The 25,547-nt window shown below is 43.4% G+C and overlaps 1 protein-coding gene across 3 annotated transcripts in view; it reads left to right on the top strand.

Moving 5' to 3' along the window:
* The window catches only part of CADM2 (cell adhesion molecule 2), a 522,633-nt gene that overhangs the window by 263,115 nt on the left and 233,971 nt on the right, over window positions 1-25,547 (top strand). The gene's annotated exons all lie outside the window — the stretch shown is intronic.

Genomic DNA, 25,547 nt, shown 5'->3' with positions numbered 1-25,547 from the left:
CCCACCAAAAATCTCCAGAATCCACCCTGGCCTGGAGGAAATTCACCTACCATCCCACAGCAGCAATTAGCAATTTCCTGGATATGATGATCTCCTTGTGACCACCTTGTTTTTGAAGGAACAAACAGATCATCCTCCTTCTATCCCAGAACCTTTGGGAGAGTGAGGAGGAAGAGAGGAAGAAAATTTAGAGTGAAATACATTCTTCCAGAATAACAACAACCAAAGGACATGTGACTGGAATTATTTGTACAAACAAGGAAGCTGACTCACGGGAAGATCTGGTGACTAAGAACATATGCAGGTATAAATGAAGAAAACGCAAAGAGCTTTGGAGTCCTTTAGATAAGTGTATTCATCAAAACAACCTGGAGAAAAAAAATATTACCTCAGAAAATCCATAAAGACCTTCTCAACCAAGAGGCAATATATTTTCTTTCAGTTATGAAAAGGATGGACACTTGGCTTCACAATGCTAGAAATTTGAAGGATGTGACCAGGAAATTCATAAGCGAGAGATGGGGGGGGGGATGTCAAAAGAGAACTAATTAAGGAACCAACTGGATCCTCATCTTACCTAGTTACCAAGCAAACCATATTATCTATTCCAAGGAGTCCACCATATCCAATCATGCCTGAAATCCTGCAAAAATTGGTTGGTCCAGAGATTGGCCTGTGTATTAAGATAAACTGTGATGACTGGTGGAGCTCTTTCATTTTGTCCTTTTTAAGATAAATGGACAGCTTTGCCAAGCTGAAATAATAGCTTGAAATGGTCTCTAAAGAAACACCAATTTTGTAAGACTTCAATAAAATATGTGGGGATGTTTGAAGAAGGATTGCTACTGACCCAGCTAAGATAAAGGCCAAAGCATGTTAACCTGAAGTCCTGGCAAGGGGCAGGAGCCTGTGGTTATGATAGAAGATCTGTTACAGGATGTTCTTCTACAGTTCAGCTATTGCATGAAATAACTTGAGATCATCCCCCCAAGCCAAAGAAAGGGAAGCCTGCAAAGCCTATCCCTGGTGATGTGTGTTATAAGGAGGAAGAACTCTATGGAGATCTCTGGACCCAAGGATGTGAGGATGTCTTCCATAACATTATAGATTAATTGATCCATGCTCCTTTGCTTGCCTTTCCAGATCCAAGCAAGCCTTACATTCTCCATGTTGATGCAAACCTGGATGGTCTTGGAGGAGAGCTGTATCTAGAACATCCCAAAGGATGGAGGCCAGTAAGCAATCATTTGATTCCTACCGGGAAGCATTATCCTGCTTATACCAGTGTTGATGCTTGATCTAAACAACCACATACTTTAGAGAAATCAGAGGATGAATAGAATAGCCCTCATCTGAAATAAAAGCAACCTGTCAGATCTTCAAAATTCACTTGCCAAATTCTTGTGAGAATGGGTGCGATGCCATACAGTTAGGTCTTTCTTCTGGTGCCTTGACTGATGCTTACGTGAAACTTAGTTGGTTTTATCTATCTCAGCAGAATAAAAAAGATATTTGGAAGGCTCGAAGAAATATCCCTTAATATCAGAAGTGATAAGTGCTTTGAAAACCTAGGAAAAGCCTCATTGAGGAGTAAACATACAATTAGTTGTGATTGACTTACTTTGATGGATAGCAAACTGTACCAAATACATGAAATACAGTGCACAGCTTAAAACTTGGGGCCGTTCCGCATTCGTCCAAAATAGCACAATGGTTACTAATTGAAATCGCTACAGTTTTGCCATTATGCACAACGTCGTTGACAATCTGCAACACTCCTGAAACCGATCTGCAAAAAGCGCTTCGTTGTAGCGCTTTCAGGGAAATCCCAAAAAGTGGATTCACCCTCCGGAAAGCGCTACACTCCTGCAACCAATCTGCAACACTAGCGGGAAAGTTCTGTGTGTTACCATTGTTGCGGTATCTGCAAAGTCCTTCCCCCTGGCTCTCTCCTCTAATCTTCCGGCGAAGCGATCGCCATTTTTTTTCTCCGAGCGAGCGGAGATCAACGCACCAGCGAGCCTTCGTTTACCCAGCGAGGCTTCCCTGGCTGCAGCCCCTCTTTTTAAAGTCACCAAGCACAAGCATCGCAGAGGCCCGTTTGCTGATTTATTTTCACTTTATTTTTCACACTGTTTTCGGCCGAAAATCTTGCCCGTGAGGGGGGAGGTTTCACTCGGGGGGAGCGTGGAAATGATGAAACGGCAGCTCAAACACCACCTGCTAGCTGGATGGGTCTCTCCGTTGCAACGAATCAATGCATATTCGTTGCAACGTGTGTGTGTGTGTGTGTTTTTTTTTTAAACCTTCCTTAAAGGGAAAGGGGCTGTTTGGGAGCATGATAATGGCCGCCCATTGGCTGCTTGACGGCCAGGGGCGGGACACAGCTTAGCAATAGCGCTTCCTGGCTAGCGATTTTTGCAGAGACAGGAACCCTGTGGGAAACGATAGAAACGCAACTGGATTCCACTACAAAGGCAGGTATGCGTTACGCCGAATTCCACTATTTAAAATGGCGATTTTTCGTTCAGCAAACAATTTGCTACATGGATCCCGGTGCGGAATGGCCCCTGCTAAAGGGAGGCTACTGCCTAACCACAAAAGCAGTAGGCCGTTGTGATACTTATAATAAAGTTTATCAGCATATTCAACAATCAGGATTTACAACTTGGAATTATTAATAGTAATTTTGGATTACCAAGTAAAGCTTTACATAGCAGTTTGAGGGGAATAAGGTTCTCATTGATTTATGGGGAAGTTTCCTGAGCTACCATTCACCAGGTGATACATGAAGGTAGGTAAAGACTTATGAAGGGTTTCATCAGAATACTTTCTTTCCAGTATGACAATTGGCTGGACAACTACTGCAGACCCCTCAGAATGATGTTAAGCATCAAGGACTTGACGAAAAACTGGGCAACAATGGAATCTTACTTTAAGAAATCTAATTGTATACTCTTCCTGCTCTAAAGAAGAAAACAGTTTTGATGAGGAAGTGGGTTACTCATTGTTTTCACAAGAAGAATTTAATGTCACTTATATACCCAGAATAAAACTTTGTTCATCTTAAAGGTGCCATTAGACTTACACTTTATTCTGCTGCTTCAGACAAACATGGCTACCCACCTGAATCTATCTCCAATCCAGAATTTATAACGTATGTGTGTCATGGTTCATGTTCATATAATAAACAAATCTTATAGATTACGGATAAACCCCCATCTTATTCTTATGATGGAGAATTACTCCATGAGTGATAAGAGAGATTATTTGAAATTGAAACTACATACACTCAGTAAGTCTTTTATTGTGTAGAAACCTGTCACAAAAAATATTTAAAGAGATTTGTCTAGAAATTTGCAGCACTTTCATACAAGTAACAACTCTTGACTAGGGATGAGCATGACTCAGAGAATGTCCCCCCGAACACCATGGAAATTGCCTGGGTCATAGCTTGTGAACTCAGGGTTAGGTGAACTGGCTTGGTCCTCCACTGAGCCTTTACCTGACTTCTGGGTTCAGCTGTTTGTGGTGGGATTCAGCAGATATGGTGGTGTACTAATTCCTGTTCAAGGAAGAAAGTGGGGTTGAACTTATGCTGTTTTGGAAACATGGTTAGTGGCATTCCAGAGCTGACAGGCAGACCTGGCCACCAATAAGGGAGCTCCCATTTTGCTCTATAGGAGCAGAATTGTAAGCTTTGTCTCTTTGGAAGGGAAGGAAGCAATCAGGCACACTGGAAAGGCTTGCAGTTTCAATTGACAGCCAAGAGGCTCAGGTGCCCCACTGTTAGTCTGGAAGGACCACAGGCCTTTTCAGCACACTGCTTCCCTTCCTTTCGAGGGCTACAAGCCATTTCAGCATGCAGATCCAGCACACTGAAAAAAACTTGCAGCCCTTGCAGCCTGATAATTGGGCCCATGGGACTCTCAGCTGTCAAGCAGCCTTTTCAGCGCCCCCCCCCCAATTTTGCTTCCCCCTGCTTTTAACAACAGTTCAACATCTTAAGGACAATTTAGCAATCTGGGGCAGTCAGCACAGATTTGTCTCCCAACAGGTTCTGCCAGACCAACTTGGTTTCCTTCTTTGACCCAAGTGACAGACATACTAGATTGTGGAAACTCAGTTGATGTTGCTCACATGAATTTTAGTAAGGCTTTTGACAAGGTTCCCCATGATGTTCTGATGGGTAAACTGGAAGCCTGCAGACTGGATTTTCAGATGGTTAGGTGAAAAGGGAAGTGGTTAGAAAACCACACCCAAAGGATATGGACAAAATTGAGAGGGTGCAGAGGAGAGTGATGAAGATAATCTAGCACCTGGGGACTAAACCCTATGAGGAAAAGCTGATAGACTTGGGAATGACCTACCTGGAGAAGAGGAGGTTGAGAGGGGACATGAATGCTGTCTTTAAGTTTTTGAAAGATTGTCACTTGGATGAGGGGGGGGGAATGGTTCCTTTTAGCAGCAGAGGACAGGATCCACAGTAATGTCTTTAAATTACCTCTAGAACAGTACTGGCTACATATCGGGGGGAGGGGTCAGTCACAGTCATTCAACAGTGGAATAAACTGCCTAAGAAGGTGGTGAGATCCCTCTTACTGGTGGTCTTTAAGCAGCATCTGGACAGATGATGGATACTTTAGGTTGATCCTGCATTGAGTGGGGTCTGGACCAAATGGCCTGTATGGCTCCTTCCACCTCTGTGATTCTATCTGGTTCCTGTTGGGGTAATTAGATTATATGGGTTTGGGGTTTGGGAATAGTTTGAACTGGAATTTTCTGGTTCATGTCCATCCCTGCTCTTAACTAGCTTTGTATCTTTATGGACCAAACATTCCAATGTGATTCTGTATGTCATGCATAACAATGTGAAATACTTGATTCTAATGGATTAGTTTTCTGTCCAAAACTTAGATTATTATGATAATAAAAGCTTGGGGAGGAGGGGGAGTTGTACCTCAGGTTTTACTACCCAAAGGAGTCTCAAAGTGGCTTACAATTGCCTATCCTTCCTCTACCCACAACATATACCCTGTGAGGTGGGTGAAGCTGAGAAAGCTCTGAGTGAACTGTGACTAGCCCAAGGTCACTCAGCTGGCTGGGTGCATCAAATTTAGTTCTCCAGATTAGATGCCACTCCTCATAACCATTACATCAAGGTGACTCTCACAGTAAGCTGGCTCATAATCAGGAATACTAGCGGTGTCCTCTAAATACATTTTACTTCCCTTCTCTTTCTCTGCAACATTAGGCTAAGATCAAAGTCAGCACTTCTCAACTTTTTTTACCATTGAGAATCATCTGAAACATATTTCATGCTTCGAGAAACCCTGAATATAGTTGGGGACCATAGCTGTGTATGCACCTCCCCTTACCACCCCCTCCAAGCCTCTAATTGGCCATTTGGGGAGGCAAGAGCTGAGTATATGCGGTCATATCACCCTATAAATTCTTGCCCAGGAAGCTTCCTCCTACAGGGCTCTCCCAGTGCCTGCAATCTCTGGAGTGTTGTATTTGATGGGATACGGTCGAGGACTTGGCAATCTGGTTACTGTACCACCTGCCCAATGCCACACCAGATGGCCTATCAAGCCTGTTGGAGGTGGTGGCAACCTGGGTGCTGCAGTTTCTCAGGCTTATAGTCCTGGGAGACTTTAGTGTCCATGTGGACATGCCATCCCCAGGTCATGGCTCGGACCTGGTATCAACCATGGCAACACTGGGGCTCTTTGACACCGGTCCCACCCATCAGGCCAGTCACACCCTCAATTTGATCTTCAGCTCTGGGATCAAGGTCAATCTGATGGCAGCCTCTGTCGTCCCATAGTGAGACCACTATGCCCTGCAGGCTTGGCTCAAAATTCCACCCTTTTCATGCTTGGGTGAGGAGCGCATTTTAGCCTTTTCATGGAGACTTACGGACCCAGCTGGATTCCGGAGTGCTCTGTGGGACCCAGTGCCTCCTGGTGACTCATTGACGGCTCTGGAGTAGGACTGGCAGGCTCGCCTTTCGGCAGCCATAGACAAGATCGCCCCTAGACGTCTACTCCATCCTCACCTCAAACAGGCTACATGGTACTCCAGGGAGGTTTTGGAGAGGAAGACGGAAGTGAGACAACTAGAACAAGAGTGGCAGAAAATTCACACTGAAGTGGCAAGAACATCCTATCACACGCTTGTGAGGATGTATGAGATAGTAGTGAAAGTGGCAAAATGCGATTTCTTTGCCATAGAAATTGTTTCTAAAGGACACGCAGTAATGGGTTTAAATTACAAGTACAACGATATAGGCTAGATATCAGGAAAAACTTTTTCGCAGTCAGAGTAATTCAGCAGTGGAATAGGCTGCCTAAGGAGGTGGTGAGCTCCCCCTCACTGGCAGTCTTCAAGCAAAGGTTGGATACACACTTCTCTTGGATGCTTTAGGATGCTTTGGGCTGATCCTGCGTAGAGCAGGGGGTTGAACTAGATGGCCTGTGTGGCCCCTTCCAACTCTATGATTCTATGATTCTGCAAACTCTCACCTGGCACAGTTGTTTAAGGCAGTTCGGTCTCTTATCACCCTTGAGAAAGGGAGCCAAACTTTTAGTAAATTGAATCTTAGCTATGAGGCATTAGTGAGCTTTTTCGTGGATGAAGTCCTGTAACTCTGCCAGGACCTTCCTGCCATGGTTGATACACATAGGGAACTGGATGTCTGTTGGCCACCATTGGAGGTGACATATGATGGCTTCAGACAACTCACATTAACCGAAGTGGACAGGTTGCTGGGGTTGGAGAGGGTATCCACCTGTCCCCTATATCTCTGTCAGTCCTGGCTGCTCAAAGTGGGCAGCCAGTGAATAGGAGGCTTAGGGATATTATCCATCTTTCCTTGTGTACTGAGGAGTTCTCTGAGGCTCTGAAGAAGGCAGTGGTTCAGCTTTTACTAAAGAGACCATTGCTGGAGGGTTGCACTGTGGGATGAGTTGTCGCACCCCTTTTGATTCCCTTGTGGGGCGGTGACCTCCCTACATTCCTTAACATCTTTATGTGATGCACAGGGGGTGGTGCTCTCCACTTCACTATTTAATCTCTATGTTCCCTCTGGCTCTGCTTTTCCAGAGTTTCAGGCTGGTTTGTCATCAATATGCAGATGACACCCAGCTCTACCTCCTTATGGACAACCATCCAGACTCCCCAATGGAACCATTCATTGGATGTTTGGAAGCCATAGGTGGGTGGCTCGAGTAGAGTCACCTGAATCCCAACCCCTCCAAGATGGAGGTCCTATGGCTAGGGAGGAAGAGGGCAGGTCAGGAGTCTTGTCTACCCAACTTAACATTGCGCCCCTGGACAGAAATTTGAGGGTGATCCTTGACACCTCACTTTCTATGCAGGTCAGGAGGGTATCCGACCAGGCATTTTACCATCTTTGCCAGGCGAGGCTATTAGCACCCTACTATTCCTCAGAGCACCTGGCCATGGTGATACATATGATGGTCATGTTCAGAATTGAGTTCAGTAACTTGCTCTATGCTGGCCTGCCCTTTTCTCTGACCTGGAAATTGCAGCTGGTACAGAATACAGCTGCTAGGGTCCTCACGAACATCTTGGAGGGCCCATATCTAGCCTGTGCTGAGGCAGCTGCATTGGTTGCCAGTTGTGATCTGAATCAGGTTCAGGGTTTTGGTTTTGACTTTGTCTTTGTGGTCTGGGACCGACATATCTGAGGGACCGCCTACGACCTTATGTCCCCCTACAGAGCTTTATGTTCTGTGGGTACTAACTTATTGGTGGTACCCAGACCCTGGAAAGGCCACCTGGTCTCAACTAGGGCCAGGGCCTTTTTGTTCCTGGCCCCAACCTGTTGGAATGAGTTCCTGGAAGAGCTGAGGGCCCTGCAGGAGCTTCCTATGTTCGGCAGGGCCTGCAAGACAGAGCTTTCCACCCGGTCTATGGTTGAGGCCAGAGCATGGGAGATCAGATGGGCCCTTTCAGGCTAGATCATCACCGGGCTAGATCATTTCCTGGTAGTGGATCACCAGAACCCATAGATTACCCCCCATGATGCATTGAAAGGGAGTTATTTGATCCATGGGTTGAGGATAGGTTTTTGCCACTGGGATATATAATTTTAATGGGCAGTTTAATATATTGTATATTTTATGTGGGGTTTTATTACTATGTAGCCCATAAGATGCCATTACTAATATTGGTGGGTAATAACAATAACAACAACAACAACAACAACAACAATAACAATAACAATAATAATCTTTCTTTAAACCGCCCGTGGTGCCGCAGGCACCACGGACTAAATAAAAGGCTAAGGGGTTCTAGGGCGGGATGTGTCTGTGATGAGGAAGGGTCCGGATTGGACCCTTCCTCCAGACAGACAATTGGAGGGACGATTGGTCCCTCTGATTCCCAGCCCCAGTAACTGCGAGCCGCGCACAGCGCGGCTTGCAGTTGCTCCCTTTGCCGCTGGCCTGACGCATCAGGCCAGCCGCAACGGCTGCCAGGGGCTCCCTGCCTGTCTTCGCGCCTCTCGCCGCATCAGGCCGCCACCTCAAGGAGCCGCCGACAAATGACCGCCGCCCGGGGGAGGCCCCGCCGCCCGAGGGAGCCCCACGACAGAGTAAGTGCCTAGCGCCCGCTGTATTACTCATACAGCGGGCTTGATTACTAGTAATAATAATAAATGTTTAAGAAAATTCTTAAAAATCATTAAAATTAATTAACTCATCCATTCAGGAAACCCTTCCAGGGTCATCAAGAAACCCCAGGGTTTCAAAACCCCCTGGTTGAGAAAGCCTGGTCTAACTGGAGGGGTCTTCTGCATTGGCACCTGTATCCTCTCTAAGGCCCATTATGCACGGCCGCCGAAACGGCGATTTCGGGTCACATGGAAAACGCGGAGGGGGAAGACGCGACACATACCGGTTATGTACGGGGCGGGGCGCGACGGCGGCAAAACCCAGAGTAACCGATTATGCACGCGGCGATCCGGGCGCCGCTTCTGGTTGCGCCCCGGTCACCCGGAAGCTGCGCTTTCTTCCGCGTTTCACTGATGCGGCTTTTTCGGCGGCATGCACCGAAGCTGCGGCCGGTTGCAGCCGGCTCCGTGCGTTATCGGTGATTTTAGTCGCCGCCATTCCACCCCGAATGTGCGCTAAACCCCCCGTGCATAATGGGTCTAATATTGGCCAACTGAGCAACTTAGATGTTGATATTCCACACATTTGCCAAGTGGTATCCACGATCCTGTTTTTCTGAGAGTTCTGTAATTGGGAGGGTAGTTAAGCACTGTTGATTTGCAAACAGTTCATTTCTTGTTGACATCACTGTGAAAGCAACTATTCTCTCTAGAATGCCAACTCAGTGTGCACATAAGAAAAACTAGTGTTTGCTGCTTTGAAATGAATGGGAAATGTTTGTGAAGATGAACTTTAATGCCTTAACAATGTTCTGGTATTGGAAGCATCTGCATAATTCATCACAGAAGAAAATGAGAATTTTGGCAGTCAATGTTAATCCAGGATTTTCAGTAGTACTACCAGCACAAGTAAAAATGTCATCCTATTCATAATTTATGGCTAGCAGCAGAAGTTATCTCATCTCATGCTTCATAATAGGCTAGCTTGGATCCATTTCAATATGTTTTGCATTTCTTGTCTCTATTTTCATCATCATCATGTTTTTTCAACTAGTAATGTATTTTCCCCTGAATACTTTAAAACAAATTGAAAAAATGGGGGAACAAATTCTTCATGAAATATTTTTCTCTAATTAGACTTTAAAAATAGACAATGTTTTAAAATATTGTTTTTGCTGTTATTTTCTTTTCTTTTAAAATGTTTCTGATAATTGTATAAGACAATCTATAACATTTCAAACTTGCTCTCCAAGCGGGAAACATTGTATACAGAAGAAAGAGAGGGAAAAAATGGAGGAAGAAAGATAAACACTTTTTAACTACCACCAAATCCTCTGTTTTATCTCACAGTAGTACCCCTAATTAATTTAATCTCCCACCCACCCCAACCAAATCTAAACTGATTGATCTGTTATCTAAATTGATCTGACCCCACCTAATCAATTCAAACCCCACTTTTAATTCAACAACACCCTCCCAACCCAACCCAAATTAATTTGTTCTTAAGCCCAAATGACCAGTGACAATCCAAGCAATTGAATTTGTTGGCCTTGGTCGGGGCATGGCAGGCCTTCTACCACCAAACCAAGTGACTAGTGCCCTACTTGTCCCCAGAACACCTAGCCACAGTGATCCATGTGTCGGTCACCTTTAGACTGGATTTCTGCAACTTGTTCTATGCAGGCCTACCCTTATCCTTGATCCAGGATACCCTCAAATACACCATGGAGATCCCACATCCAGCTGGTACTCCAGCAATTGTACTGGCTTTCAATTGAATTCCAGATTAGGCTTAAAGTTCTGGTAATTATCTTCAAGGCCATACATAGTCTGGGTCCAATGTACCTGAGAGACAGTCTCTCTGCCTATACCCCCCAAAAGAGCCCTACACTCTGCCACCACCAACTGGCTAGTAATCCCTGGCCCAAAAAAAGTATGTCAGACCTCAACAAGAGCCAGAGCCTTCTCTGTACTGGCTCTCACTTGGTGGAACAAGCTCCCTGAAGAGATCAGGACCCTGGTTAAACTATTCCTCAGGGCCTGAAAAAGGGAATTCCTCTACCAAGCATTTGACTGAGGTTAACCCAACCTAAAAACATCTGATGGTCCCCTTCAAGTCATAACCTCCATAAGCTGAATGATTCCGACTTCCCAGGGGCTCTGTTAAAGTTGTTCTGTTGAAAATTGTTCAATGAATTAATTATGACTAGATTTAAAGCCCATTTTACTGGCCATAAAATGGGCGCTAGATGGGAGTGGCGTCCAGCCGCATGCTGTCAATGGGTAGGCCTGGATGGTGTGGCACGGCCCATCGAGGGTGGCGGCGCCATCAGTGGGGCTTCAGAAGGCGTTCTCCCCCTCCCCCCAGCGGAGCACAGAAGGCGTTGGCGGGTAGGGGCAGCATGCTGGGGAAGCGGCCTACCTTCGGGCGGTGGCTCCTCAGTCGGCAGGAGGGCCCTGGAGGTCGTTGGGCGGGCGGGGGTGAGGCGGGCGGCCATGTTGTGGGCTGCAAGGGTGGTGGCAGAGTTGCGGCAGTGGCGGCAGCATGGGGTGGGTGGCGGAGCGGCTCGGCGGCGCGGGCCAAGTCCCCGTCGCCATGTTGGGTGGGTGGAATTGTTTCTGCACGTCGTCGTCGTCGAAGGGTGTAGTAAGCGGGGAGGCGGCGCCGGAAGGTTGTGGCCGTTGGCGGCAGTGGGGAAACAGAGGAAGGCGGCGAGGCAAGAAGCGGCAAGTGGGTGAGTGGGGGTGGGTAGTCAAGCGGCCTGGGAAGGGCAGGAGCTGTGGCGGGCAGGGATGGATGTTCGGGGTGGGGGTGGGAAGGGCTGGGGTGGCGGGCGGAGGGCCGTAGGCAGGGTAGGGCATGCAGTGGGCAGAGGGGAAGGTTTTCCCCTGAAGTCCTGGGCTGTGGGGCAATGCTCCTGCCCGGCAGCTATCCGGCAAGGATGGCAAGTCAGGTGGAGTGTGGAGTTCGCAGGGGCTCTTCCCGAGACGGGCCAAGTGTCCAATAGGGAGGCGCACTTTGCGCGCCTCCCAATTGGATACTTGGCCCTGGAGGGCCACTCGGAGAAGCGAATCAGGAGCCGCTTTGCGGCTCCTGATTTGCTCCTCCAAGTTTTTATCCCGGACAGAGCCCGCCCTAACTCCTCCCCACCAGCCCTTACTGTTTTATTTAGTCCGTGGCACCTGCGGCGCCGCGGGCGGTTTAAAGATAATCTGTTAAATTTATAGTATTGTTAAACTTACATTTACTGTTAGAATTGTTACTGATATGTTGTGCTGTGTCTGTTTTTTATTATATGATGTTCCATGTATTCCATGATGCTCCATGTAAACCACACTGGGCCTTATGGCCTTATCGGAGGGTGGTATATAAATCTAAGAAAATAAATGAAGAAAATTTTTAGAGTTTTTAGAGAAAATTTTTAGAGTTTCTGTATACTGGAGTCCTCTTGACTGCATTAGATCCTTCTGCCGTTTGCAGCATGAGATGAAATAAATTTGGTGTTCACCTAAGTAGGTAATGGCTGTATACCCACACACCCATCCTTATTCTGTGGGAGCCATGCTGTAAATAGCAAGGCAATGAGCTAAGTTTCAATGATACTGATCAGAAATCAGTGGAGGAGTTACCTTCATGTAAACTATCAAACTATAATCTCATTATGAAATGTTATCATTCAAAGTGATATTATAACATCATTGAAAAAGAGATGTTTATCTACCCACATTGGTCTAGCTTCAAAGTCACCTTGGTATAATATCTCTGCTAAAAGATTATTTTAGGTAATTTTCATATGGGTAAAATTTTCAGGCCTAGACTTACTGATCCACATAATAGCTTGGCTTGACGTAGGTGGTATAAGGCCTGCCGTGCTACTCTTGAATGCATTTATCAATATAATTTTCTGGTTTCTTTAATGCTTACTATTGGTTCCTTTTTAATTGTATTTTATAGAATTTTACATGGTTGACTTTATACATTAAACATAACTTTAACTTTCCCCCCAGTGAACCAACGTTGTTTGACATCCAATCTGATATGTATATGCAACTACTGAAGAATTCATTGTAGGTATCTGCAAGCTGAAAAGCAAAATAATAACCAGGAAATCAGTATTTAAATATATGAATTAAATGCATGAGCCAAGTAGGAAATAAATGCCCAAAATCTTACATTCCTTCACATGACAATGTTATTTTTTTCTGTGAGCATATATGTCAACAATAGGTGTATTTGGCACTCTCCACACTATTAGGATGGCATATGGACTAATTGATTATTTTCCCTACTTTTTAACCTAACCTAACCCCCGCCCCACAGTCTTCTGTGTTATTCAGTATGGATATTGGCACCAGCAGCAGTTTTTTTAATGTAAGGATGAGTAAGGATATGAACTCACTGGTTAACAACAACACAGAAGTCACATTTATTATTGTCTATTATAATGATAATGAATGGGCAAATCCAGCGGTGTTTCAAAATATCAATTAATATTAATTGCTCTCTATGATTCTGACGCCTGGCTATGTGTTTTATGTATATCAGGGAGGACAGAGAGGAGGAGAGAGACTTAGGAAAGATATCACACTAATAAAGGCTTGTGTGTCTGTGTGTGTGTGTGTGACTCAGGAAAGGTAAATCTACATTTAAATCTCTTTCCTCTTCCCTCCTCCACTCTCAGTGCTACAAAGGTTGATAGCAGTGTGGGGCAATGGCTGTAAACACAACTACCATTGATAGCCTAGCCAGGCAAGAGCTGATGGTTTATTGTAGGTGGGAACAAAATTTCTGTCTTCCCACTTTCTGTGGTGGTCCTCCATGTTGCCGATATCCTGGGATTACATTGACAGACACAACATCTTGGGTGCACAATCAATTGTATCCAGTATAGTGGAGGACGGCAAAGAAAGAGATTACTGTATTTACTGATTCTAGAGCCACCATCAGGCTGGGTTAGCAGCAGCAACAGTAGCTTGGGTCTATAAATAGAAATCAGTAAGGGTTACAGATTAACAATATAATCCAGAAAGATGCCTGGGGAAATATGTTAGGGATCATACCACTGAGAATACTTCATACTATCTGTTGCTATAAGTAACTTTTTGTGTGTGTGTAACATTTGAATTTGTTTAATGTGCCATGTTAACACTTGTTTTGTAACACATCTTTGGTTGGTTTCCAGATTTCTACACATTAAATCATAGGGCACTGTCTATTGGATGTCCCACCCTGTTGATCGTCTTGATTTATTCTGAGTAGTCTACCTTGAGTCACAAAGAAAAAAAAAGCAGATTATAAATAACATAAATAAATTAGTACCCATGAGAAAATGAAGGTGTGCATGAAGCAACATAACAGAGGTTTGGATTTGTTTCGTTGCTACTGTTGTTTTAAATGGCATAGTCTAAAAATGATTATATTTATTTACTAGGGGCAAAGCCCGTTGTATCCAAGAATACAACGGGCGCTAGAGCTTGGCAGTGGGAAGAGGAAGGGGAGGAGTTGTCCAGTCTGTAAGGGCATGGGATTGAATGTGTGTGTTGTGTGGGAGGTTGTGGTGGCATGGTGGCAAATGAGGGTATGGGTGTGGAGATATGGGTGTCAAGAACCTGTGGTGTGGAATGTTCATTGAGTGTGGGAGAGGACTGACCTTTGGGAATTTTGGCATAGTGGTTACAGATGAGCTTTCCAGAGCCATGTCCTCAGGTATGTGAAGGAGAAATCAGACTGGAGACTCTTCTTAGGGGAAGATTACATGGCAATCAATTCCTCCCAGTTCTGTGTCATTTCCCTTCTTGTGTGAATTAGGCCACATTCACCAAAATGCCCCTCTGCCCTAATACACATAGGGTAGTCACAGTACACAGGTTTCCACCCTGTTCCTTCTGTCTCCCATGTTTTCACTGTTGGTAAAATGTTATGTGCCCACATGCTTCTTTCATGGTTGCTCCTTAGAAGAATGGATTTTTGTACCCTATTGCTTACTACCCAAAGGAGTCTCAAAACGGTTTACAAACACCTTTTCCATTCGTCTCTCCACAATAGTCAACCTGTGAGGTATGTGGGGTTGTGAGAGATCTGAGAGAACTGGGAATGGGCCGCAGTGACCCAGCAGGCCTCAGGTGTCTCAAAGCATTTGCCAATTGTATTCCCTTTCTCTCCCCATAGCAGACTCCACATGAGGGAGGTGGGATAGCGAACCTCACAGGGAAGCTGGCAACCCTAAGAGGAAGACTCTCTGTGCACAGCAGTCTTGACCTTAGTAAGGTTTTTTATACTGTTTTTTTATTTGCCAGGCCAAGGTTATTTGCCAGGCCAATAAGTCATTCAGTTACTATGTGTCTCCAGACATTTACTTGTTCTCTATTTACAGTTTCAGGCTCTAAATATTTATTTAGATCTTCCTGCACTTTCCAGACTCACAGGACTGATGCTGGTCTGCTTGTCTGCGCCCCAGAATACAAACAGTTGCTAGTAAGGGCTGGCCATAACCCATAGGCCAGGAGGGACACTCCTGCACCACTCCCTACCAACTGCAGGCAAAAATAGCTCATTTGAAGGCTGGACTCTGAGGCATTGTATGATTTTGAAGTCCCACCTCCATACCTCCTGGAATATTTCCAACCCAGGGGTAGCCAACCTACAGGTGTGGCCTGGAGAGCTCCTGGAATCACAGCTCACCTGCAAAGTATAAAGATCAGCTCCCCAGGCAGAAAGGGCTACTTTGGTGTCACCTGAAACTCAGTGAATGCTGGCAGGGGCTCATGGAAATTGTAGTCCATGGACGTCTGGAGGGCCGCAGTTTGACTACCCCTGCTCTAAGGCAATGGTCTGCAACCTTTTTCAAGTTGCGGTCCATTGCCAAAGGGTGGGGGGAGAGAGCAACCAGGGGCCCGGGCATGCCTGGAAGCCCTGCGCAAATGTACATGCTCAAACCTCCCACGCATGTGCCTTTGCGCCCAGTGGAGCCACAAACGCACAAGCACAACAGTTTCCCTCATGCACACATGTGCAGGCCTGCCACGCATGTGCGTTTGCACTCCCAGCAGGGCCACAAACACTTATCTGTGGCGGCTCTACGCATGTGTGCATGCACAGAACTGCCGTGTGTGTGCGTTTGCGGCCCCACTGGGTGGAAACGCACATGTGTGGCAGGTCCGCGCATGCACATTTGCGCCACCGATGTGCCGGCGTGCTTCCCTCCCCCCATCCTGCAGCAAGAAGCTTGCCGGGCTGCAAGCTAATTGGCCGCTTTGGTTGCCAATTTGCTTGCGGCCTGGCAAGCTTCTCACTGCGGGGGGGGGTCGGGAGAAGGAGCTGCGGCCCGGTGCTGAGGCCTTCGCAGTCCGGCACTGGGCTGCGGCCCAGGGGTTGGGGACCACTGCTATAGGAGACAATTTGTTTGGTCGTTATTTGTCATGATCCCTAATAGTGCAGTCCTGAGCAGAAGTGATAGAACAAGGTCATCTAAAGTCCTGCAGACTGGTATCTAATCCAAAGAAGGAGGAGGACTCCAATTCATTTTTGAAATTCAGTCTAATCAGAACCCCTAGGCTTGACTTGAAAGAAATGGCAGATATTTTAAGACATCAGATGACATAGAATTACCTAAGTAAAGATAGTATTTGTCTTCCTGTGCCCAGGAACAGGAGGTCTTCCACTAAATCAGGTGAGCAGGTAGCCCTTCCCAGGTGGGACCTGAGGATCCCAGGAATTATAGCTGATCAGATTTATCATCAGTTCCCTTGGAGAAAATGGTTGCTCTGGAGGATGAACTTCATAGCATAATACTCAGTGGAGTTCCCTCACCCCCCCCCCCGCTCCAGGTGTATCTCAATCCATAGTTGGCAACCCTAGTTGAAAGTTAATAAGTAATGCAAAATATCTGTTAATGAGACACTGGCAAACCTCTGCAAGTCACAGCAGATTAGGCATTGACAAATTTTCTTTACCCAGAATTAAAGAACCAAGACTTATTCCCTATCATGCATTTTCCCCTCCGTCATATTATGCAAGTTTATTTATTTATTTGTTGTATTGTTTTACAAGCTTTTGTTACCACTCCCCTTTCCTCCCTTACAAAGGCCACCAAGGTGAAACATGCATAATAAAATCACGTTTAAAAATTGTTGCCTCTAAATTATAAATATGATTACCGGCTTGAGGGGGGGACTTTTTATATCTCTTTAATAGATTAATGCAACATAATATATAAGGTGATGTTATTTATGGCCATGTCCTAAAAAATGCCAGCAGTCCAGTTCTACGCATTATTAACAGTCCAGTTCTACACTCTATTAAACGGACAGGACATTTTTCTTCACACCAGTTGTTAAGTGAGTCCAGACGCTAAAAAAATAGAAACATCATTTAGTTGAGAAGATTGGACTTGTTCTGACTTAAGTCTTTCGAAGTTATGTGCAGTTACTTCTCCCTCATCTTTCATATGATATGTAGATTGCTTTATGCATGAGAGGATGATTTCCTGAAGAAGATCTTCAATGAGAAGGACCTCAGCCGGGTATAATGATATAGAGCAGCGGTACTCAAGCTTACGCTCGCTGCGGACCGCTGCGTCATAGCGGGGGGAGAGGGCAGCCCAGGGGCCCGCGCATGTGCGGCAGCCCCAGTGCAAATGCGCTTGTCCAGGCTATTTCAAATCATTAATGGTTCTTTTTATTTCTTCATTTTATAATAATTCAAAAGTTTTGTAAATCAGTCTTCTCCCCCACCTGGTGGAATGAGCTCCCAGAAGAGCTACGGGCCCTGTGGGAGCTTCCAGCAATCCGCAGGGCCTGGAAGATGGAGCTCTTCTGCCGGGTCTATGGTTGAGGCCTGTATGTGGAAGAAGATCTGGACCCCCCCCCCTTGCCATTAAGGTCTATTGGGGCTATTAAGGGCAGATTAAAGGGAGAGTTCAGCCCCTTTGTCCACTCTGAGGTTTTTAATAATGATTAGTATGGGGTTTTTGGCCGCCAAATGAATGGATGATTTTTAGTTGATTGGCTAGTTTGATCAAAATTGTTACTTATTTTATTGGGTTTTTTATGTATTGGGGTTTTATCTTGTTAGCCGCCATGAGCCCTTGTGGGAGTGGCGGGATATAAATGTAATAAATAAATAAATAAATAAACAAACAAACAAACAAACAAACAAACAAGAAAAAAAAACAAGGGATGAACATATCTCAAACAACAGCCCCCACTTCAGAATAGACAGTACTAACATTGATAGACCAAATATCTCACCCAGAATATGGACACTTCATATCTATATGTACAAGTATGCATATAGACTATCTTGTTATGGCGTTATCCTTGTAAAGGTGCAACCTCTCAGTGGCTCTTATCACTCTGGCCCTTAACAGAAGATGAGTGGTCTTTCTCTTCATTTCTCAAGATGCAGGGCAACTAATTATTTTTAGCCTCTTGTGTTGCAGAGGCATGCATTTTTCTATTTTGATATTCCACCCCTCTATTAAATAAATCTTGTTTGTATACAAGTGTTCTTTATGAAGAGTAAAGGCCTGCTTAACGTTCTGGGGGCTTGTTTGAAAACTGTATTCCCTCCTCCTTTCATCTGCCTTCTAATTAATTTCCCTCTTATTAGGAAAATTGAAACCAAATGGCTGGAGGCACTATTATGTTTTCCATTCACCTGCTCTTTAATTAAGGAATCCAGGTTTCCTCATTCCCCCCTCCCCAACTGGGATTGGAGGGAGAAAGTGTGATTATATTTGTAATGTTCATTGTGGCACAAAGAAAAAAAATAAATTCAAGCAAATGGAGACTTTAGCAGCATTTACTTTTGTGACTATAATTATGACAATGAAAATGGTATTTGTCACCAAGCTGCTCAGCACCAGTAATTATCATCTCCTTAAATAACACTCAATATTTTGTGTTAACAAAACATTGTCATGTGAATCAAAGCTGTCCATATCTTCCATTTTCTACAATTATACAAGCAATCCTTCTGGGTGCTTATACTGAAGACCAATAAATAGCTTGCTTGTTGCAATGAACAGAAATTACTGAACTATCAGTAGGGAAGGAAAAGATTCCTTTCAATTGCACAAAAAATCTGGATGTTCTCCCCTCCCATTTGTAATTCTTTCTAATATATCCCTTATCCTATTTGAAATTTATCAGAACAAGTATTAAGGCCACATTTAACTGTTTTCATTGTCTTTGTGGTTTTCCTGATCATTTAGAATAGCACAGCACAGATCATTTAGAACTAGCACTTAAAATAACACTGTGAGAACAAAAATGGATAACAAGTAGTAAATGTGATGTATTTTTGAAAGAGGTTATTAAAATTAAAGTGGCAATAAAATTAGTACACAGGACCATGACTGTATGTCATAATAACTTTTTCTGCCTCTGCTTCACTATGGCAAGTATCCAGATCTCTGTTGTGTTGACATTTGCTCTTGGGAGGAAGAGAAGGAAATAGATCCATAAGGTTTCTAGTAGCCTAGACAACATAAACATCTGTTAGATTCATGAGCAGCTTGCCAAACCAATTCACTAGGGAGATTATCAAACAATAACCATAGTCATATTGGTGAGTATTTTATGGTCCACAGAGATATACTGACAAGTCCAACAAAATCATTCGACTTATTTTTGGATTAAAATAAACATGATTTAAGAGTTCTGTAATGTAAAACTGTATTTAAGTGACATTAATATTTGTGATCAAACAAATATAATCCAGTCTATTGATTTCTGATACACAACGTAGAAAAAACAATAAAAATCAATAACAAGAAATACAGATCAAAGGAAAATCTGCTAATAGAAATTGAAGACAAGTCAGTTGAAATCCCTTGTGCTGGAGAGAATACGAACCTTAGTGATTTATCAGTTTTTAATTTACTCACTGGGAGTAAAAACAGTGAATAATGTCTAATTATACTTTAGTTCCAATTATATGCAGAATAAGATGTCACTTGTTAAATTACTAGATACTTAAATTATGGACAATTTCACTTGCATGCTAAGTTTATTAGCCTTTGAAATGTATAATACTGGTTATTTTCAAAGAAAATCTGTTACTTTTAGATTTGGAAATGTCCAGTGATAACTATATTAGAAATACACACACACCTGGCCCCTACCTGGTGGAAGGAGCTCCCGGGTGAGCTGCAGGCCCTGCGGGATTTGTCAGCTTTCCGCAGGGCCTGCGAGACTGAGCTCTTCCACCAGGTCTATGGTTGAGGCTGGGGTCAGCTAACTAGGAACATCACCCCCACCCCAGGAGTCAGGAAGTGTACATTGCACTCTTCCATTATCTCCGATATTAGTATGGGGAGGGATGGGGTATTTTCTCTTTGCCGCCATGTTGGTATTAATATTTGAATGGGGCTTTTAATGAGTTTTAATGGGGTTAAGATACGGAAGAGGCGGTAAATAAATCAAAATATAATAATAATAATAATAATAATAATAATAATAATAATAATAAATCTATATTCTGTTTCCCAAGTATGCCCTCCTATCTTCGGATATCTAAATCTGCATTTTGTGGCCACAGTTACCCAAAAGACTTTCCCTCCCCTGCAAACCTCCAGGGAGGGCGGTTTATAAATATAATAAATAATAAATAAATAAACATAGGTGGTTCCCTAAATTTGCAGTTGCAATATATATGGGGGGGGGGGTTAAATTCCTCCCAAATTAAAAAAAAATGTCTGTACAGACAATGTAGGACAGGAAAGTCTGGAGGATCATTGTCCATGGGGTCGCGATGGGTCGGACACAAATTCGCACATAACAACAACAACAACAGACAATGCACTTACTTTCTATTTGAAGTTGTTGGTGGCACTGACATCAGGAGGCTTTCCAGGCCTGGAGCAATTACCAAATGTGTCAGCCGAGCCCAGAGGCCTGGAACCGTGTCTGGCTCAGTGATTAGGAAGCTGCTAGGGATCTGGAGAAGCTCCTGACCACCTCAGCTACTGCATCTATAAACATAAGGAGGGGAAGAGTGAAAGCTTGGGAGAATATTAAGGGGCATACCACTTGTCTGCTTATGTCCCCCCGCAGGGCCCTCTGCTCTGTAGGTTTTAATCTGCTGGTTATTCCCAGCCTACAAGAGGTGTGCCTGGCGTCAACCAGGGCCAGGGCCTTTTTGGCCCTGGCCCTGGCCCCAGCCTGGTGGAATGAGCTCCCAAAAGAGCTCAGGGCCCTGACAGAGTGATCACAGTTCCGCAGGGCCTGCAAGACAGAGCTCTTCCACCAGGCATTTGGTTGAGGCCAGGCCATGGAAGATTGGGTCCCTTCTTCAGAGGCTCTCGCGATGCCTGACAATCTGGGGCAGGAGATGTCCTCTCCAGGTACAGTGTATGATGTGTAATGGGTGTGGGTTGATCAGTGGGACAGAATTGGATGGGACGTGGCTGCCATAGATGGAATTTTATTGTTGTTATTGTTGTTTTAGCGGACCTTGTTGTGAACAACCATGAGCCAGCTGGACCCGGGAGTGGTGGTCAATACATTCAAACAAACAAACAAGCAAACAAACAAACAAATAAATGAGGGAGGAGTCTCAGAGTAGAGAGGGAGAATTAGAGTATGCAAATGGATGTAAATGGAGAAGTATGGGAGCAAAAGACATAGAGGGAGATTGGTTGTCTCACTTGGTTGTCTCCCATCCTTTACTTACCATGGTGTTGAGATCTGATGAGATTGAGCTTCAGCAAAAGTATGTTGGTAGAAATGGGGGTGGAGGGATGAATGGAAAATAACCCATGAGTTAAGAAATCTACACCTTTCTATCCCAAAATAGTTTGGAGTATGCCCTTTCAGCAAAGTAACCAAAGGAGTTTTGGAGAAAAAAACTTTGGATCAATTTCATGTGTAAGCCCAATAAAACTCTTCTGCATGAACAAAACTTAATACATAAATTCCACAGAAACAATTTGATTTGCCTTTCAGTATTTTAAGATTGCTTTATGTGTTTAAATCAGACAGTAATAAAAAAAAGGTGTATCTTTTTATTAGGCACAGCACTTTTGGATAGTCTAGAAATTAATATGACCACATATGACCTATACAGCTTCATTTTCCAAGTTATTTGTTCTAAATTCTCTTTTAATTGAAAACATTAATGGTGCAGTCCTAAATCTTGCTACAACGTATCAAGTTGAATATAGTTAGAAGGATATAACACTGTTTAGGATTGCACTGAAAATCATGTGAATCTTTCAGTAAAGATGGTCACCTTTCTCTCTTGACTTTGATTGCAGTTGTTCAAGTGTTCTTAATGAAACAAGAAGAGTTAGTCAGTTATAGACTTCGTTGATTTTACCTCAAGTGGCTTTCCAGCAAAACAAACTGATTTGTGAATGAACAACAATTAACTGTGCAATTTAAGCTGTATTTAGATGTCATCTGCTTAGGACCACCTTTCCTTGCACAGATTTCTTCATAAGTATAATATGGACCCTAATTGTTTCCTATGTCCTGTGAAACTTATTCTAATTGGAATAAAATGTAAATAAGCTTCTTGATTTGTGATATTAATTCAAGCTGGAGGTTGTTCTAATATCTAATTTTGTGAGGCCCATTGGATGAATTGTGGCATGTCATGATTAGGTGGTATTAATTGGAATTTAATCTAATTACCATGACCGCCCCTCTATTCCAGATTATTAATACCACATTATTATGAAACCATATTTGGAAAAATGAATGAAAATTTGACTATAATAATCATAATTTGGAGGCTTTTAGAGATGCTTGCAATTTCTATGGTTTAAAAGTTCTTCGTTGTGCACTTTTCTCCCACCTTGTATGTAGTTGTGGTGTTTTAGCTTAATTAGAGGTTTCTGTACTTATGTTTCTTAGTATACATGTACCCTAGATGGAATATTAGACAAAGTTATAAAATACAAAATTATTTATATTTCTATAAGTGATGATAAATTTTATGAAGTTTATTCTATGTTAACAAAGAATGATATTGGTTCATTACATTTTTATTAATGGTCTCTGACTGCACCCAAAAGAAAAGGAAACTGGAAACATTTGAGAGATATACAAGCATGCAGTCATCATGGAGATGTCTTGATCTCCTTAATGAAGACATTTATATCAGTTATTTTCTTCCTTCAGTATCATAATTCTACACCTAATGTCATAACCCAATAAATTCATCAGGTTGACAGATCTAACTGTTTTCAAATTTAAATTTTTAAAGTTCATTAGTTTTATGTATGTATGTATGTATTTATTTATTCGTTCATTTATTTATTTATTACAGTTCTATGCCACCCTCCCTTGCGCCTCAGGGTGGTTTACACAAAGCATAAGGATAGTACAGTGCAATTCACAACATTGGCTAAACAAATAACAGTAGTTTCCATAGCTGAAGATAACAGTACTATAATATTTCCTATAATATTTAGAATAATAGAATCATAGAATCATAGAGTTGGAAGGGGCCATATAGGCTATCTAGTCCAACACCCTGCTCAACGCAGGATTAGCCCTAAGCATCCTAAAGCATCCAAGAAAAGTGTGTATCCAACCTTTGCTTGAAGACTGCCAGTGAGGGGGAGCTCACCACCTCCTTAGGCAGCCTATTTCCTATACAACATTAACTTGCTAACTATAACCCCATAGATTATTCAGTTTGGGATTCAGTTCATGGGGAGGGCTTTCTGAGGGCCCAGCAGATGCTACTGGTTCAGTTGGCCTCAACCAAATTCCTGAAAGAAGAGCTCCATTTTGCAGGCCCTAAGTTCAAACAGGGCCCTGATTTCTTCAGGGAGCTTATTCCACCAGGTGAGAGCCAAGACAGAGAAGGTTCTGGCCCTGGTTGAGGTCCGATGTGCTTCTTTCAGGCCAGGTATCACTAGTCAGATGGAAGTGTTGCGGTGTAGAGCTTTTTGGGGAGTGTAGGCAGTGAGGCAGTCATTCAGGTACACTGGACCCAGACAGCCTTAAAGGTGATTACCAAAACCTTAAGTCCGTTCTGGAGTTCAATTGGGAGTCAGTGCAGTTGTTGGAAAACATTCCAGATGTGGAACCACAACAGTGTTTCTGTGAGGACTCTGACCACAGTATTCTGGACCAGGTACAGTTTCTGGATCAAGATTAAGTGTAGGCCTGCAAAGAGTGACTTGTTGCATGAATCGCTGTGGCTAGATAATCTGGGGCCAAGTAGGGTGCTAGTAGTTTGGCATGCCGTAGCTGATAGAAAGCCAGCCACTCTACTCTTGTGACTTCCACCTCCATAGAGAGAGGCATCGAAGATCACACCCAGGTTCCTGGTGGAGTGAGCTGTTGCTAGCCACACCCCATCCAGGTTGAGCAGATGCGCTTCCTCACTTGGTGAAACACAGAATGATGCATTTATTTAAAATTCTGGAAGAATCAGTCAAGTAAGCTGTAGCTATTAGGTCTCATTCTGGGCTCAGTAATTCAACTTCAATATTTTCCAGGCAGTTACAGCACTACATTGAATGGCTGTCTCCAGTTCCTCAATTGTATTGCACCAATATGAATACTTCACTCTCAGTTGTAATTTCTCAATCTGGCCACCCTTAAATCTTCCCCTAGCATTGGTCTTGTGCCTGGATATCTTGTGAAGGGCCCTAGACTGCACTACTCCATTTGATATTTCCAGTTTAGGGGCATGCCCTCCCCAGATTAGAGGCTCCAGACCTTAGCAACCCCTCTGCCCCATCAATGCCCTTCTAGGCATTCCTGAGCCACAGGCTTAATGTCTCTATTTGGGCTTCCTCACACACCTCTTAAAGGTACCTCACCCCTTCAGCTCCCTGATGCCCCCAAAGTTTTGAAGCCTTATGTGCATAAAATTTTAAAAGTTTAGCATTTGGCTGATTAATTAGATTCAAACAAGATTTTCATTGTACAGTTGATTTTTGACTGTTTGAACAGTATATTATTATGAATTGCCAGATATTGGACTGGTAGGTGGTATTCTTCAAGATCTAGCCACATTCTTGGGAACTGTAGATGTATCTTTGCAGAATTCTTGTTGTTCAAAGCAACATTGTCTTTTGGAGCTGAGCTGGAGTTATTTGTTCAATGCCCCAAATGCCAGGTATTTCTTGAGACTTCTAGGCACTGCTCCAAGGCCTGCAATGACAACCGGCATGATGGGCATTTTCTTCTCCCAGACACACTCTAATTGCATTTGTAAGTCTTGGTATTTATGATCTTCGCTTGTTCTTTCTTATCTGTTTTGCTGTCTCCTGGGATTGCAATGCCAAAGATACAACCCTGTTTCTCATTCCCTCCCCACCCCCTAAAGTTGTGATATCAGAGATGTTTTGTTCCAGGTGATCATCTGCGTAAAAAAAGCCAGCATCTTCCCACTACTCTCCTGGTTTTCTGTCTCACTGTTTGACATTATAGGTTTCTTTTTGGTCATATGATTATGAAATATCTGAAATTTCTCATGCATTATCCATGTGATATAATAAGAATGTTTAGGGACTTTGGAAGAAAAAAGTCTTTGTGTATTTTACATAAAGGTAGAAACCAGGAAAATATATGTTTAGAGGTTTGAAATGCCTGGAAAACTATGGCATTGATTTTCAAAGTAATAAAAAATACAAATGCCCATTACTAAGAATATTCTTAAAAGTTGCATTATGTTTGATCTAGTCCTAAATAGCTGTTGTAGGGCTCTGAATAAGAGAGGAAACCATAAATACCTGTATGGTGTTCTGTGTGAAGGTGTATTTTGAATTTAACACTCACACAAATATAATCATTCTCCTGTACTCCATAGATATTTTAATAAGTATAAAATCTTGCAATATTTTGTTGCTTGCAATTCAGACATCCTGCCACAAAATGAATACCAAACTGAATACATAAATATGCATTCGGATTATTTTTAATGAAGAGTTCATCATTA

The sequence above is a fragment of the Paroedura picta genome, chromosome 6 (genome assembly GCF_049243985.1).
Source record: "Paroedura picta isolate Pp20150507F chromosome 6, Ppicta_v3.0, whole genome shotgun sequence".
Classification (NCBI taxonomy): domain Eukaryota; kingdom Metazoa; phylum Chordata; class Lepidosauria; order Squamata; family Gekkonidae; genus Paroedura; species Paroedura picta.
This window is presented reverse-complemented; position numbering and strand designations above follow the sequence as displayed.